Source organism: Pogona vitticeps, chromosome 1, assembly GCF_051106095.1.
Source record: "Pogona vitticeps strain Pit_001003342236 chromosome 1, PviZW2.1, whole genome shotgun sequence".
Lineage (NCBI taxonomy): Eukaryota > Metazoa > Chordata > Lepidosauria > Squamata > Agamidae > Pogona > Pogona vitticeps.
This window is the reverse complement of record NC_135783.1, coordinates 318007842-318023363: the sequence shown is the minus strand read 5'-3', so window position 1 is coordinate 318023363 and position 15522 is coordinate 318007842. Positions and strand designations below refer to the sequence as shown.

The following is a 15522-nucleotide window of genomic DNA, read 5'->3' as shown; positions in this document are numbered from 1 at the left end:
ATGCAAAGAGAGACAGTACTGCCAAGATATGTGAACTTACCTACTTCATTTTAATTTAATTGTATTTTTTAATTGTATTTTAATTGTATTTTAACTGTATTTTAATCATTTTATTTTACTGCATCGAATTTTAATTGTTGTAAGCCGCCCAGAGACCTTTGGGTAGAGTGGGCGGCATATAAATTAAATAAATAAATAATAAATAAATAAATATACTTTCAGCACTAGTTCATAATAAATTATACCTGGAGTAGATCAATACATCACCACCATTTTATCAGCATTAATCATTGGGTCTGAATTGTTACAGACAGAGGATAATAGATAAAGATACTTTTGCATATCTATGCATTAGAGCACAGTCATCAGCAAATAAAAGCTCACACACTGTTCAAAGTGAGATTTTAGTTAGTGCTTGTAGCTACAGATTGATCAACTTCCCACCAGTGTGATGCTGAAGGTCAAGACCAGCGTTTTCTTCCCTCTAAACATCCCAGGGTATCACAGAAAATATAAGACTGAAAAGAGTTAGAGAAAGACCACAACCTTGTTTTACATCATTTGTAATGGGAAAGGACCAGAGAGAATACTGCTGTCAATGACATGACCTTGCATACAAAATTCTTGAGTACATGAGAATTTCTGAGAACATCAGATTTTTTCCATGGTTATCCATAGACCTTCTCTATACACTGTATCAATAGCTTCAGTCACTGATCTATGGATGTTGTGTAGAGGTTGAGAGGACTCTCTTAACACTTTTCTTGTAGCTGTCCAATAGCAAAGATCATGTCAACAGTTGCTTGTTTGGTGCAGAAGCCACACTGCATTTCTGGTAAGAGGCCTCTCTCCAAGTGTCCTATGAGGCAATTAAGAAGGATACTTGCCAGAATTTTCCCAGACGTATTTAGATGTGAGATGCTGTGGTGGCTGTTATAAAGTGGACAGCTGCCTTCCTTTTATATAGGGAAGCAATTGTTGCATCTTTGAAGTCCTGGGGGATTTTTGTGTTTATATTTCCTGAAATAGATGGATCAATATTTGGCAAAGTTTATTGCCACCTTTTTTATAGATCTCCACTGGAATTGCATCTGTCCCTGGGGCTTTTCTGTTAGAGAGCTGGTTAATGGCCTTTTGTGTTTCTTCCAGAAATAGAGGGAGGTCCAATGAATTATTGATTTGTACTTGTGGCAGTGTGCTAATTGCCTAATCACTATTTTCAGATACCCTGTTCAGTACATTTTTGAAATGCTTAGCTCATCTCTACAAAATGTGTGACTTCTGTACTGAGCTGTTGGAGCTGAGAAGAGATGACATTCCCACAGATTATGACCATAGCTGGTTTTTGACTGCTTCAAATTATTTATTAGTTTCTCCAGAATCAGCAAAGTCCTGAATCTCTTCTGTGTTCCTCTGAGCCATGAGTTCTCCATCTCTCATAGCTCAACTTGTAATGAATTTTGTTGAAGGCCATTTTAGTGGCAAGTGATTTGTTGAGTTATTATAATTTATGTACTTGATGTTTTTGTTCAGTAAGTTTTGCAATTTACTCAGCATTTTCATTAAATCAATCCTGATGGACACATTACTTATGTCCAAACAATGGAGCAATGATCATTGTAAAATATGTCTTTGGGCATGGTTTCAGTATAAACACTGATAAGCAGAGCATATGTTGTTCCACAAGGTGGAAATCTAAGAGTCATCAGGTGGTCTTTGATGCCTTGCATATATACCAAGGATGCAACTCCCAACAGAAAGTAGTTGATTTAGCTGTCATTGTAAATTCCTGGATTCTGGGGTCCCTCAGACTTTATAACCTGGGTGGACTATTCCAGCCCCAGAAGGGAGCAGCATTCTCCCAGAAGTAAGGTTTCTCTCAGACTGATATTCTTGATTACTCTGGCAGAGCTGAAACAGCACTGTTAGTAGAGAAGTTGCTCTGCTTGTCTTGGACTTGTGCCCTGGCACCACTGTTACTATGTAGAACTGAAACATGAGCAAGACAAGGTACCTAAATTTAACACGTCTAAACTGATGTTTTGTTGTCATTGTTGTTCAGTTATTAAGTCATGTCCGACTCTTCATGACCCCATGGACCAGAGCATGCCAGGCCCTCCTGTCTTCCACTGCCTCCCAGAGTTGGGTCAAATTCATGTTGGTAGCTTCAGTGACACTGTCCAACCATCTGGTCCTCTCTCGTCCCCTTTTCCTCTTGCCTTCACTCTTTCCTAACATCAGGGGCTTTCCCAGGGAGTCTTCTCTTCTCATGAGATGGCCAAAGTATTGGACACCCAGCTTCAGGATCTCTCCTTCCAGATTGTTATAGATCAAGGGGTGGAAATAATGTTACTAATTTTATATGCAGTCCAATGCATTGGGTGCAAATAAATTGAATTTTAAAGGTGCTGCGTGCATCTGATAAAGGGCAAGTAAAGATGAGACAAATTGTAGGATGTATTTTTACTGTTCACTCCTATTGTGATTTGTTACACTTGCTAGGAGTTCCGTTTGCAATATGGGAACAATGTGTTGTTGAATGAAGGAATTGACACATCAATCAATGTTAACGTTGATATTCATATACATATTTAACATCAGCCCTCTCAGGTTTAAGCTAGGTTCTTTTCTAACCCTACCCAGAAGTCCCTGGCATTTCCTGTTACCCAAGTCTAATCATGACCAACCTTCCTTGGCTTCTGAAATTAGACACAATCAGGTGTGTCCAGAGCGATGACACAAAGAGACCTATGGCCCTGCCTGTTCCTGGAGTTGCCCAGGGTCAGCATTCTCAGTATGTTGGTGCTTTTGCTGGATAGCATGTGCACTGATTTACAGATGTCAGGCTTTTTGTTCTCCTGAGCATTGGGGAGACCTCTTTAGAAGGATCAGAGGACTGGGATTAAAATCCAAACCTACTGCTATAGAAGCCTTGGAACCTCCTAAGGAAAAAAATGCTGCACCTCAAGGAACCTTTTGAACTCTTTCCCAGTTCTGCCATGGGTTCTCCTGGCTCCCCTCCCCAGCTGCTGGACTGGGGTAAATTCAGAATTGTCACTGAAATGTCCTCCTTGGCCTCTAGAAGACCCAATTGCCAGGGTTTACTCAGGAGAAAGGTTCAAGAAACAGACTTTGCTCTGACTGCTGAACCAGGAAGAGGTGTGACTCTCTGACAGTGTGCATCTAAGCCTTCCCCCTTCCTAGACCTTTGTTGGGACAATCACTCCTGTTGCTTTAGCTCTTGATGATAGGCAACAGAAGGTTGTCATTTATCTAAACACTTGTGAGGACAGACATCTGTTTGCAGACCTTCTGTATCTGAACTGTGAGTGAGACAGAGTCTGGTAGTGAGAGACTGTGAAACTTAAGAGTGAACTAAGAGTGAGTGAGAGATCTGTGAGAACGCTGAATGGTACAGAGAATGGATAGAGCTTTAAAGTTAAAGTAGTACTGATTCAGATTCAAGTGATTAGCAACCTGTGATTTACCTACTGTATATTAATCAGATGTTAACCTCCCTGATAAAATAAATTAAGTTTCAAAAGTATACATGTCTCCTTGAGTGAATGGTATTGAGACAGCAATACCTGGTGGCAGCGAAGAAGGAAGAAGAGCAAGAACGTTGTGAAGGCCTGGGGGAATAGGGGCTTCAGAGCAGATCGCTACATTATATTTGTAATTCCGTTACTAGTTCAACTACATTACTCACCACTTCACTCACCTATACAGGTGCTTACTCACCAACATGACATAACACTTAAAATACATACAATTTTTTATTATAACACACAGCATACAACATTTAACGAGGTGCAATTAAACATTCCATAGCATTAGGTGGCGATATCCTCAAGGAGACATGTGTACTTTTGAAACTTAACTCATTTATTTTATCAGGGAGGTTAACATCTGATTAATATACAGGAGGTAAATCACAGGTTGCTAATCACTTGAATCTGAATCAGTTTTACTTTAACTTTAAAGCTCTGTCAACGCCTAGAGTGGTTGAAATGACTAGATAGGTGGGGTATAAATACAATAAATAAATAAATAAAACTGCTGTTGGGTTTAAATATAAAGAATCCTAAAAAGAGAGAGTAGAAGCTTTTTCATTAGGAACTTAGAAAGCTACCTTATATTGAGTCGAAACAATGATTGCTCGATGCCAGTATAGTCAACTCAGGCTGGCAGCTGCTGCCTGTGATTTCAGGAAGAATGCTTTCCTAGTCCTACCTAGAAATACCAAGGATGGAAAGTAGGATCTATGACTTGCCTCTTCTTCTTGAGCAAGAGAGATGGATAGGACACCTTAATCTGTAAGTGGAGAGTGTTCCTTGAGATCTGAGTTTTAAACCATACCCATTTCTTTGGAGGATCTTCTCAGGAGTAGTTCAATGAATAGTTGTGTCTAGTTAGTAGTCAGCTGATAGCCTAGAAATGAATAAACAATGGCAGATAAAATCTGATTAAAAGAGACTGAGAACAAACTCTCAAAGAAGATAAATATTTTACAGTGGTATTGGAGGCAATGATTAAGCTACCTTAATTTGATACATACATAAGGGACCAGATAATAGAAAGGAAAAACTTCATTTGGGTGGAAAACTGTGAGACAGAGGAAGCTGAAACATGACAGTGTCCTAAATTATCTCCCCCTCTCTGTATACAAGTTTCTTCTCTAGGATGGTTTCCCTTTAAGTTTTTCCCTTTAAAAAAGCAAAAGCGTGCTGCTGTCTACCACCCCACAGCACTTACAACATTCTCTGGGTGGTTCTTCTTTCTATGCCGTTAAATGTTATCCTGACTGATAAAACCACACTTTTGCAAGCTTACAACCAAGGAGATTTTTATATCCTAGTTAGAACGTGTCGATCACAGACATCATTTTACTTATACATTATGAATTATAATTTGGGAGTTATTTAAGTTTCAACGCATTTTACATACCACATTTTGTGGTTTGGATTAACTTCTGTTCAAATTTCTTGTATTAAACATTTGCTATAGTGATTAATTCTGTGGTTAATTTCTAGCCTGCTGCAACAGCTTCTCAATAGCTTCTTGTGCAGAAGCATCAACTTTGTGAGCTAAATCAAATTACAAATCCTGTGTGCTCATTATTAATACATTCCTTGATTAATATGGTTAATAAAAACTATTTTCTAACACTGTGGCCCACCAGATGTTTCTGGACGGCAACTTTCACAGTCTCTTACCATTGACGAGGCTGGCTAGGGGTGATGGGAGTACAGTACTAGACCAAAAGCATCACAAGGGCCACACCCTTGTGAGAAAAAAATGGTCAGTGACTGCATGCCAGCAGGGAGCAGGGCCAGAGTCAAAATGGGCCCCACCGTTTCCTTTTCTTTCCTCCTCTTCCACAGTAGTAACAGATTATTGTCACCATAGGCCTGAACTGCTTGCTTGCAGAGGGAATGGTCTGGGGGCTGCCAATTGCCCAGCCCTGTCAAGAAGGATACATTAAATTACGGTACTCTAAAAGGAATACCTACTTCTTTCTCTCCAAATTACCTCAAAAAACCTATCTCCCTTTATAAGCCTTTTCAGTTAGGACAGGGCTTTCTTTTTGTCCCATCATCTTCACAGGTGTTTTTGGTGGGGACACGGGAGAGGGCCTTCTCTGTTGTTGCTCCTAAACTCTGGAAGCCCCTCCCACAGGAGGCTAGGCTGACTCCATCTTTACTGTCCTTCATGCAGGCTTTCCCCTAGTGACTGACTTTATGGGAGGTTTTTAAAAATAGGATGGTTTGTATTTTGTTGCCTCTAAATCTGTTTTTATTCATGTGTTTTTACCAACATTTAAAATATGTTATGAATTCTTTTTAAATATTTGAATAATTTAGTGTTTTAAGCGTTTAATATTGTGGCTTTTAGTGATCTAAATCACCTTGGGTCCTTTTTTAGGTGGGGTAATTTTTAAATAAATAAATGCATACATACGTAAGTTCCTGATATAATTGATGATTAAAAGTTTAGAGCAAATGAAGAAACATGACACATGCTCATTTAATAATAATAACAACCTCAGAATTGGAAGGGACCCTGTGGATCATAGAATCCAGCCCCTGTCAAGGAGACACAGTGGGGAAATGATCTCCCAAATTCTGGCTCTGCAGCCAGATGGGTCCTTTTTAAGGAAAAAGGTGGGATAGAAGTATTTTAAATAAATGCCTAAAACAATGAGCTATCTAGTAGTGGTATCTTATAAAGGTAAAGGTAAAGGTTCCCCTTGACAATTTTTGTCCAGTCATGTTCGACTCTAGGGGGTGGTGCTCATCCCCGTTTCCAAGCCATAGAGCCAGCGTTTTGTCCAAAGACAATCTTCCGTGGTCACATGGCCAGTGCGACTTAGACACGGAACGCTTTTACCTTCCCACTGAGGTGGTCCCTATTAATCTACTTGCATTTGCATGCTTTCGAACCGCTAGGTTGGCGGGAGCTGGGACAAGCGACGGGCGCTCACTCCGTCGCGTGGATTCGATCTTATGACTGCTTGGTCTTCTGACCCTGCAGCACAGGTTTCTCTGGTTTAGCCCACAGCGCCACTACGTCCCTAGTGGTATCTTATGGAGGTCAGGATTTTAGATTAGTGCCTTAAGATCTGATGTTCCTGGCTTCTGTTACATCCTGGGCTGGAGGAGAATAATCACAGAAGGACAAACTAAGCTGATCTGAATGAAGAAGCAACCACCACCATGACACCAGTTTAATGAAATTTATAGATGTCAAGTCTTTATCAAGAAAAAACTACAGGGAACTCGAGAATGGAAGCAACCTTGAAGAAAGGAAAATGGGAAAACCTTTCTACAACATTTCCCCCCGTGGCAAATTGTGTTTTCTTGCATCCATAAATGGCATAATATGAAGATGTTGTTGGTTGTGAAATAGCTTCCAGGCCAGAGTAATTCAACTTGCTTTCACCAATGGAGAGTCAATTTATAATTTATTTTTTAAATCGAGGCATAAAAAGTGCCAATCTGGTAAAATGTGGAGCACAGTCCTATTAGGTAGAGATCGGCGAGAGAGCCAATGGTTGTATACACTTGAGCTCATCATGCCATTTGGTGCAACACACATGAAAACACCTTCATGTTGTGTCAATGAGCTCTGGTGACAGCTAGGAAAGGTTGGAGATAGGTGCCCAGGCTTCAAAAGCCACCTCTTGCACAAAAATCAAACCATCTCCTCCTCCAGTGCTGGTCACCTTTTATTTTCAGTCCAGTCTATCTAGCCAGCATTATCAACTCTGACTGGCAGCAGCTGTCCAGGGTTTTCAGTCTTTAGTAACCCTTCCTGGAGATGCCGGACACTGAACTAGGGACCTTTTGCATGCAAAGCTATGTGCCCTACCACTAAGCTGTGCCTCTTCTCCTATGAGGAAGGACTGAAATAATTCAGCCTTTAGCCATTTGCTTTTCAGATATGCTATAACACTCTACAAGTACATGATGGGTTTTCATATGAAATGGCCAAAGATTTCTGTTCCACTGCTTCAGGCAGTATGACTAAATTTAAAGCGCTTAACCTGTAGGGTAGTAGATGAATTGAACCTCACAAAATTGAACTAAATTACAGGGTGTCAGGGATGCCCCCCTACTGGAGATCTTTAAGAGGATGCTGGACAGCCATCAGTAGGGAGATGTCCTAGCTCTTGATTTCCTACATTTAGCATGTGGTTTGGCTAGATACTGTGTAAGGATCCCTCTAAGTTTATGGTTTTGATTCTGACTGGAATCAATAATTTTGTCCATAGCAACTAATGGTGGGTATATCAGTAAAGGTCTAAACTTCGGGTGACTAATCTCAGAATATACCCATTTAGAAAGATTATTAGAAATGGGGTAGAGAGAGACACCTTCAGAGTGTACAGCTCTCCAGTGTCATGCTACACATACAGCAGTGGGACTTTGGAAATTTGTTGGACACCATGACAATTTGTTCTGCTTTTCGGTTTCTAAGAACTGCCTCTGAAAACTTTTTATGCTAAGCTGATGAGTGACAGGAAATTTTGAGTGGCAGCCAGTGTATCAGTGCTTTTCGTGGTTGCTAATAGCTTTAGCACAGTGGAAGCACTGCCTTTCATGGGCTAAAGATACATTTGCTAGCTCAACACCAGGTGGAAGCAAGAACATTTGCATGTTAATGGAACTTTGCACCCTAAGGCTCCAGCTAATCAGATCTTAAGAATACATTAGCTATTAATAAGCATTGGTGGACAGGATTCATTAGCATGTTAATGACACCTTGATAATATAGTACAGCCCTAGCACAAACAGTAAAATCAGCTGAACTATGTACACTTAAACAGAACCCACAAGGAACTCAGATAGGCAAATACTACAGAACCTCCTGGCAAGCACCTGTACACGCTTGGGATCCTGACTGGAAATCTTCCTTCCTTGCCCACAGTTTGCCCAGTTTCATATGAAAGCAAGAGTTTCTACAAGGAGCTTTTTGCAGCAAAGAGTCTTAATGCCGTCTGGCCAGTATTTCTTTGCCAGAAGGTCTTGAAGCTGGTAGATTTAGTCAAGGAGAATGTGTGTGTTTTCATTACAGCTGAATGTAGGATACAGAGATCAGTTTCAGGCCACATTCAAACATTTTTAAACTTGAGTTTCTCCCCACTCCAGCAATTAAGATACAAACAGCAAATACTGTAACTGAATGGAGATAGAAAAGTACCTCAGCTCAGCTAGGGTCCTTTCTCTTTCAATCTCCTCATTTCCCCCTTTTAGCTTAAAAAAATAACCTGTTTCTAACAGGGCTTTGCTCTCCTTTCTTCAGCTGTTAAAAAAGAATACAGTAGAATAAACAGAGTTGCCCAGGATGAAAAGCTTTTCAAAAATAAAATAAAAGAGGTTCTTGGGAGAGAATGTGCTGGCGTGGTCTTGTGTATACAGGTACCTTTCCCCCCTCACAAGATAAGAGGTGAGGGAGAAGGTGCGGCATGTATATGTGTGCAAATAGCTCTCCCTCCCTTTCTGTACTGGTTTAAGCAATCACATGTCTCAACTGATGTGAAAGGATTCATATTTTTTTAAAAGTAGAAGCCTCCATAGTGGAGGGGAAAAAAACAACAAACAGATGGGTAGTAGAGTGGGGGGGATTCAGGCTGATTTGTATTTTTCATTGCATCATGTGATGAATGGTGAAAAAAGTGCAAATCACTCTGCCCCCAAACCCATATTTCCCACATTTTCTGTTAATGTGGTCACCCTCTTAGACAGTGTAAGATACAGCATGTTGGTACTCCCTCTCCAGTAATGGGCAAATTTGAAGTTTCTGTTTGGATAACACTAAGGCATTTATATCGTGAAGTTTCATAAACATACCAAATGGCACAATTTTACCTGCATGCGTTTTATTTAATGTAAAATAGTAAAACTACAGTACATGTACTGAAAAAAGAAATATAGTCTATTTTCAGTTTTCCCATTTCCTCCCGCATGGCTTCAAATTTTGAGTGGCAGCCTGTGTATCAGTGCTTTTCCTGGTTGCTAATAGCTTTAGCACAGTGGAAAATCATCCAGAAATTTTACATGCCTAAATGTGCGGGCAATGTTTAGGCAGCAATTAGGACATGAATTCCTACCCCAGGGTCTGGGGGATTATATCTGCTTCTTGTTTGCTTTCTTCAGCAACGCTTCATTTCTTCCTTTCCATGTCTGATTTATAGACCATTTATAGCCTGAAGCAAACAGGCTGTAATTTATACGTACACATGTCACAGTGAAATACAATTGACAGATTTGTGTCCAAATACTGGCAAATTTGGTCTCCTACCCCACAACACTGATTGTAGCTATAAAATATGAGGCTGGGGTATGGGTAGTATCTAGCCGCCTAGAGTGGTCGAAATGACTAGATAGGCGGGGTATAAATACAATAAATAAATAAATAAATAAATAAATAAATAAATAAATAAATAAATAAATAAATAAATAAATAAATAAATAAATAAATAAAATAAGAAATGTTAAAGGGTTGTTTTGCTGCTGAATCCAATAAAATATATACGCGAAATTATTCAATTATCTTGCTGCCAACAGATGTGCAGCAGGTGTGTATTGATTTGTCACATGGATGTACAAACAAGCCAATATCTTGATCACATTCAATACATAAAATGCTTATCAGCTTTACTGGAGAGCAGCTGTTCTGGACAGAGGGAGACAGATAACATGGAAGCTAACAAAGACACCATAGACTGTCAACTGTAGAGCTGGCACAATTTTTAAAATGTGTCATTTTGATACGGAGAGAAAAGTAAACTATCCACGTAGCAGATGTTTGGCACAGTATACAGTCTGTAATCGTCATGAATAGCCCTCATTTCCATGTCGATTATGTTCCACATGTTGCTACGGGCATAATGCCAGGTTGGTAAGGGTGGGGATTTTATAGACGTCAACATGGTTCAGCAGGGCTTAGTGGTAGATCAAAGGTTAACAACCGGACGCTTCTGGATGGATAGAGCCAACATTTCACCGTTGGATCCTGAATCTTTTTCTTTCTCTCTTTCTCTCGTTCTTGCTTGCCTGCTTGCCTGCCTGCCTGCCTTTTGTTATAAGGGAGAAAAGTCAGGAATCAGTTGGACACAGTGGTGGGATTCAAATAAAATAACAACAGGTTCTATCTCCTAATGACAAATTAAATAAATAAATAAATAAATGCATGCATGCCCAGGACAGTGGGATCCAATGAGAGTTTCTTCCACAGTGGTCTCCCTACTGCCCCCTACTGCCTATCATCACAACTACTTTTCACATGATTAAGACATCTGGATAAGTGTATCTGTTTGGGCATACCGCTGCTGTTACCCTCACCGTGGGCATCTGCCAAACACATACACACAAACACACACCTCACAGTGGGTGCTTATGACCAAGTTTGGCAGAGAACTGACACATCTCTCCTTCCCTTTACCTCCTATTTCATCCTATAGCTTGCCAGTAAAAATTGCTTCCCTCCTCTTTCCTGCTCCTGAAATGACTGATATCCCTGCTTGTTGTTACCTGGAGGCCACCTTTGCGCACCAGTTGTGGAGTTCTTCTCCCCCCCTCCCCCCATTTCCTTCTGGCTTGGAAGGTATGGTCTCTTTTCAATCTGTTGCCACTCCACCTCAACCCCACCACCTCAATCGGTCCTTCAGTTACTGACTCCTCTGAGGTCTCCTCCTCCTCCATCTTTCCCCTCCACCCCTCACCCACCGCTTCTCCTCGCCAGTCGCTTTGAGGGGTGTTGGCGTTGGTGGTGGCGCTGGTGGTGATGATGGCTTCCCTCAGAGCCCTGGCAGGCACCACCTCCCCCACTCACCCTTGGTGGCCGCTTTTTCCTCTCAGTTCCCTCTTTCCCTTCATGCCACCGTGGCACAAGTGGCATGCCTGGCGAGTTGTCCTCACAGCACACCAGACTCACGGTACATCCCATCCAACCCCGTTCCCATACGGTACCCACCGTGGCAGGTAGGTGCTTTTGACTGTGGCACCTACAGCGACCTTCGGTGTCACTGAGCTCCGGCTGTCCAGAGGGGGCACGTCAGAACTCCCTCTTCCCCCCACACACATACAAACGCACAATGCCCAGAGTGCAGGCTCTGCACCTGGCACTTGCAGCTGTGCCTGAGCATGGAAGGGCTGCCAAGCCTTCTCTCACACACACGCCCTGCTCCTCCCCCTGCTGCTCTCTCTGTTTCGGATGCCTGTCCCCCCCCCCGCACTCCACTATTCCCTGTTCCATGCCGATCTCTCCCCCCCCCCGCATGCCATAAAAGGGGTAATTCAAGGATGAAGCTCCCCCCCTCCCGAAACACCTCAGGGAGTGGCAAAGAGGGGAGGAGAGCAGCCTTAGGTGCCCAGCCAGAGGAACTGGTCAAATTAAGTTGCCACCTAAATTGACCAGTGCCCAGAGAGAGAGAAAGAGGGAGCGGGGAAATGACTTTTCCTATGAGTGAGACAGACGGACACGGAGACACCAGTCCGGTGACAGTGTCTCAGAAACAAAAGGCGGCTGAGGGATGGGAAGCTGGTGGTGGGGCAAGTTCATGGAAACTTGCACACACGATTAAACTATCCTCTGAGAGGAACAAAGAGAAGCAGTGTTGGATGGCGAATGAAAGGCATGGCATAATAATAGGGAAGAGCAGGGCACTCCGACCCTGGAGCGGTCAAGCAGGATCAGGCAAGGCACAGGGTCAGGATGGAAAAAGGTAATAAAGAGCACAAAAGCTCATCTCCCTTCCCACCACCAAACGCACAGATAGTACGGATCCAAATAACTGTTTCCTATTCATTGGAGAGGGCAGCTCTGGTTTGCTTCAGCCTCCAGTATACACTCAGGATGCAGGGGTAAATCTAGGTAGATACTCAACATGACAATCTAAGCTGGGTCCCAAAGAGAGTCCCACAATGCCCACAGCTGTATTGAACCATGCCAACAAACAGGTGCTAGCAATTTTTGCTTCCACCAGGGACAGGCATTTTGTCAAGTTTATGGGTCTTAACTGTCAATTCCAGACCAGCCCATCTTCAAATGCTTCATATTATTATTATTACAGGAGGGATCATTCACAGCAATATGTTGTTAGAAATATGGATTTCCCCACCGCCAGCTACTGTGAGGATTGCAGCTAAATTCAGGAAACAAACAGGGGGTGCTGCTTTGGGTTGGAGAAGATCTGTTGGAGCTGCTTTCCTGGGGAAGTCAAGAAGATAACTATTTATCCTGCCATGTGCCTGCCAGATGGTTTACAGAACTTCAATAGAACTCGGGGTGTTCCCCCGGAAAGAACTCCGGATTCACCATAAGGAAGTTAAACTCGCTTTGACTCACGCCAAAAACTCTCCCCCCCCCGTAATCTTCCGGTCTATAAATGATATTTAATCTATGCACAACCCGAATCTCTCCGTATTTATGCAGGAGAAGTCCCCTTGAGATCAAGATGGTTTAAGCATGGAGAATACACCTGTTTCATTTCACACGTGCATACACACAAACAGCCACACATGGATCGTTCCTTTTCCTCTCCTGCAAAGAATGGAATCAATCCTGATGATGTTCTGGGGATGGCCTTCCTTTCTCCTTTTACACCCAGGATTTCCCCCCACAGAAATGGTATGGCCTGTACTCATTTTGATCAATATAGCACCTTGGAAAGGTTGTGTACCATTCTACATATCTGTATTTCATCATATGCAAAATTACGTGTCTCTTATATTTTAAAAAAATCCTATGAACAAAAAGAAGCATACTCGCTTGAAATGAAAGCTTGAAAGCCAGTCTCAACACTCCAGTCCTCTGAAGATGCTGGCCACAGAGACTGGCAAAACATCAGGAAAAACAACCCTCAGAACACAGCCAAAGAGCCCGAAAAACTCACAACAACCAATATCAACAAATGCTTGATTCGGATGCTCTCATGTATTTCTTTTCTGGAGAATGCTGCCTTCTCATGATGGTCCCTCCCCCTCGGAGTCCCTCCACCCCACCCCCATGTTGACCTGTGGTCAAGATACGTCTGAATGTCTGGAGAGAGGAGTTTTGATTCCCCTTATCTATTGATATGTTTATGTGTTTTCCTTTCTTGGCCCTGGATATATGGCCTTCAAGAATAGTAAATCTTACTACAGTAGTGTTAAAATACTGATAGCTGTCTTCCTCCTTCTAACAGAGTGGGCCATCTGTGTGCCATTTGTCTTCCGAAATTGTCAGTTTTGGGGCAGGAGGAAGAGTTCTTTGTTATTCTAAATGAGGCTTGGAGGTTTGGGTGTGATCTCTTTGTGGTGTGAGTGGCTTTTCTATTGCATATCTTGCTTGCGTGGATCAGTGAGACCGTCACTGGTTCATGCATTGGATATTCTCCGAGATTTAAAAAAAACTGTTCTAGGCAGAGCAACAGTCTTATGTGGCACCTTTAACTTGGAAAAAAAAGCATAGTAAAACGAGGACGGCTGGGTGTTTGACTGAAGCGGTCTCACCCCAAAACTTTTTCCCTCTGTGTCCTGCCCTCATGCCTTGTCAATCACCCCCCCTGCCTCGAGGCCATGGGCTTTCCTCTAGTGACATCAAGGACTCATCCTCCCCCCCTTTCTCCCAGTGACGCCTCTGCTCTTTCCAGGGCTTTATCTCTCTTACCCCCACCCCACCTCAGACAGCTCAGTGTGGCGCATTGGATATTCTCCGAGATTTAAAAAAAACTGTTCTAGGCAGAGCTACAGTCTTATGTGGCACCTTTAACTTGGAAAAAAAAGCATAGTAAAACGAGGACGGCTGGGTGTTTGACTGAAGCGGTCTCACCCCAAAACTTTTTCCCTCTGTGTCCTGCCCTCATGCCTTGTCAATCACCCCCCCTGCCTCGAGGCCATGGGCTTTCCTCTAGTGACATCAAGGACTCATCCTCCCCCCCTTTCCCCCAGTGACGCCTCTGCTCTTTCCAGGGCTTTATCTCTCTTACCCCCACCCCACCTCAGACAGCTCAGTGTGGCGCGGGAAGTGAGGCAGCTAATTGTGCCCCCCTCCCCCCCGCTCGTCGCTGGTCACCTGGCCCCTCCTCCTTCATTCATCTCAGGCCAGCAAACGGTTCTAAGAACCAATAGTACATTTAGGAATCGGTTCTATAGAATAGGTGAGAACCTGCTGAATCCCACCTCTGGTTGGACACAAATGGAAGACTGATTCCTGCTTAAAATAAAACTCTAGAATCACTCAAACAGCATGGTCACAGTTTTGGAGGATTTTGGGATCGATAGGTTTTTTTTTTACCTTAAATTTTTCACGTTCTTATCTTAACTTCTTGAAAAATTCTATAAATGAAACTGGGCAAAAGCTACACTTGGAAGGACACACACACACACACACACACACACACACACACACACACACACACACACACACACACACACATTCCGAGCAAACCAGTCATGATTTTATGTCATGTAAGTAAGCATTGGTAACTGAGCCCTATCATTAGTCAGAGGGAAATTTATTCCACGAGGAAGAAGCTATAATAAGAACAAAAACAAAAACAAACGAACAAAAAAACCTGAATATTCTGTTTCAGAGTCAAGTGCCAAGAAAAGAACTACTAGAAATCAACTTTTCAGTCAGGTAACTGTGCTGGTCTGTTTTACATGTATAGCCAAGGAATCTGAAGGGATTTACCATTGGCATCAACCCTTGCCATTGAGCCAACAGCTGTCTAGACTTTTAAGGCATGTGGGGGTAGGCCTGTGGTATCTTTAGCATATAAAGTCCCAAAGAAACTGGAAACGCCCACAGGACCCAAATACAAAGGAGAGACAAAGCCTCAGGATGCTGAAAAAAGTGGGTGTATATACTTTAAAAACTGCCCAGTATATTTCAGCCAGATCCATCTGTGACCTTTTTCAGGGGCTATTCAAAATAAACAGTGAGGGACAATGCATAGGTTATCAGGGTAATACATTTTGAAGACAATTTGCTAGACACATTAAAATAATTTATACAACACATTCCATCATCTAA

General features: G+C 42.4%; 1 long non-coding RNA gene across 2 annotated transcripts; it reads right to left on the bottom strand.

The window, feature by feature from the left end:
* Positions 1 to 3864: 3864 nt before the first annotated feature.
* On the bottom strand, positions 3865 to 14101 carry LOC144588946 (uncharacterized). 2 transcript variants are annotated; one of them, XR_013544729.1, is made up of 2 exons: positions 5514 to 14101; positions 3865 to 4431 (listed from the first exon to the last, which is right to left on the bottom strand). It is a non-coding gene; the product is annotated as an uncharacterized LOC144588946 (long non-coding RNA). The 2 variants fall into 2 exon arrangements; XR_013544726.1 differs by having other exon boundaries at positions 5533 to 14101.
* Positions 14102 to 15522: the final 1421 nt, after the last annotated feature.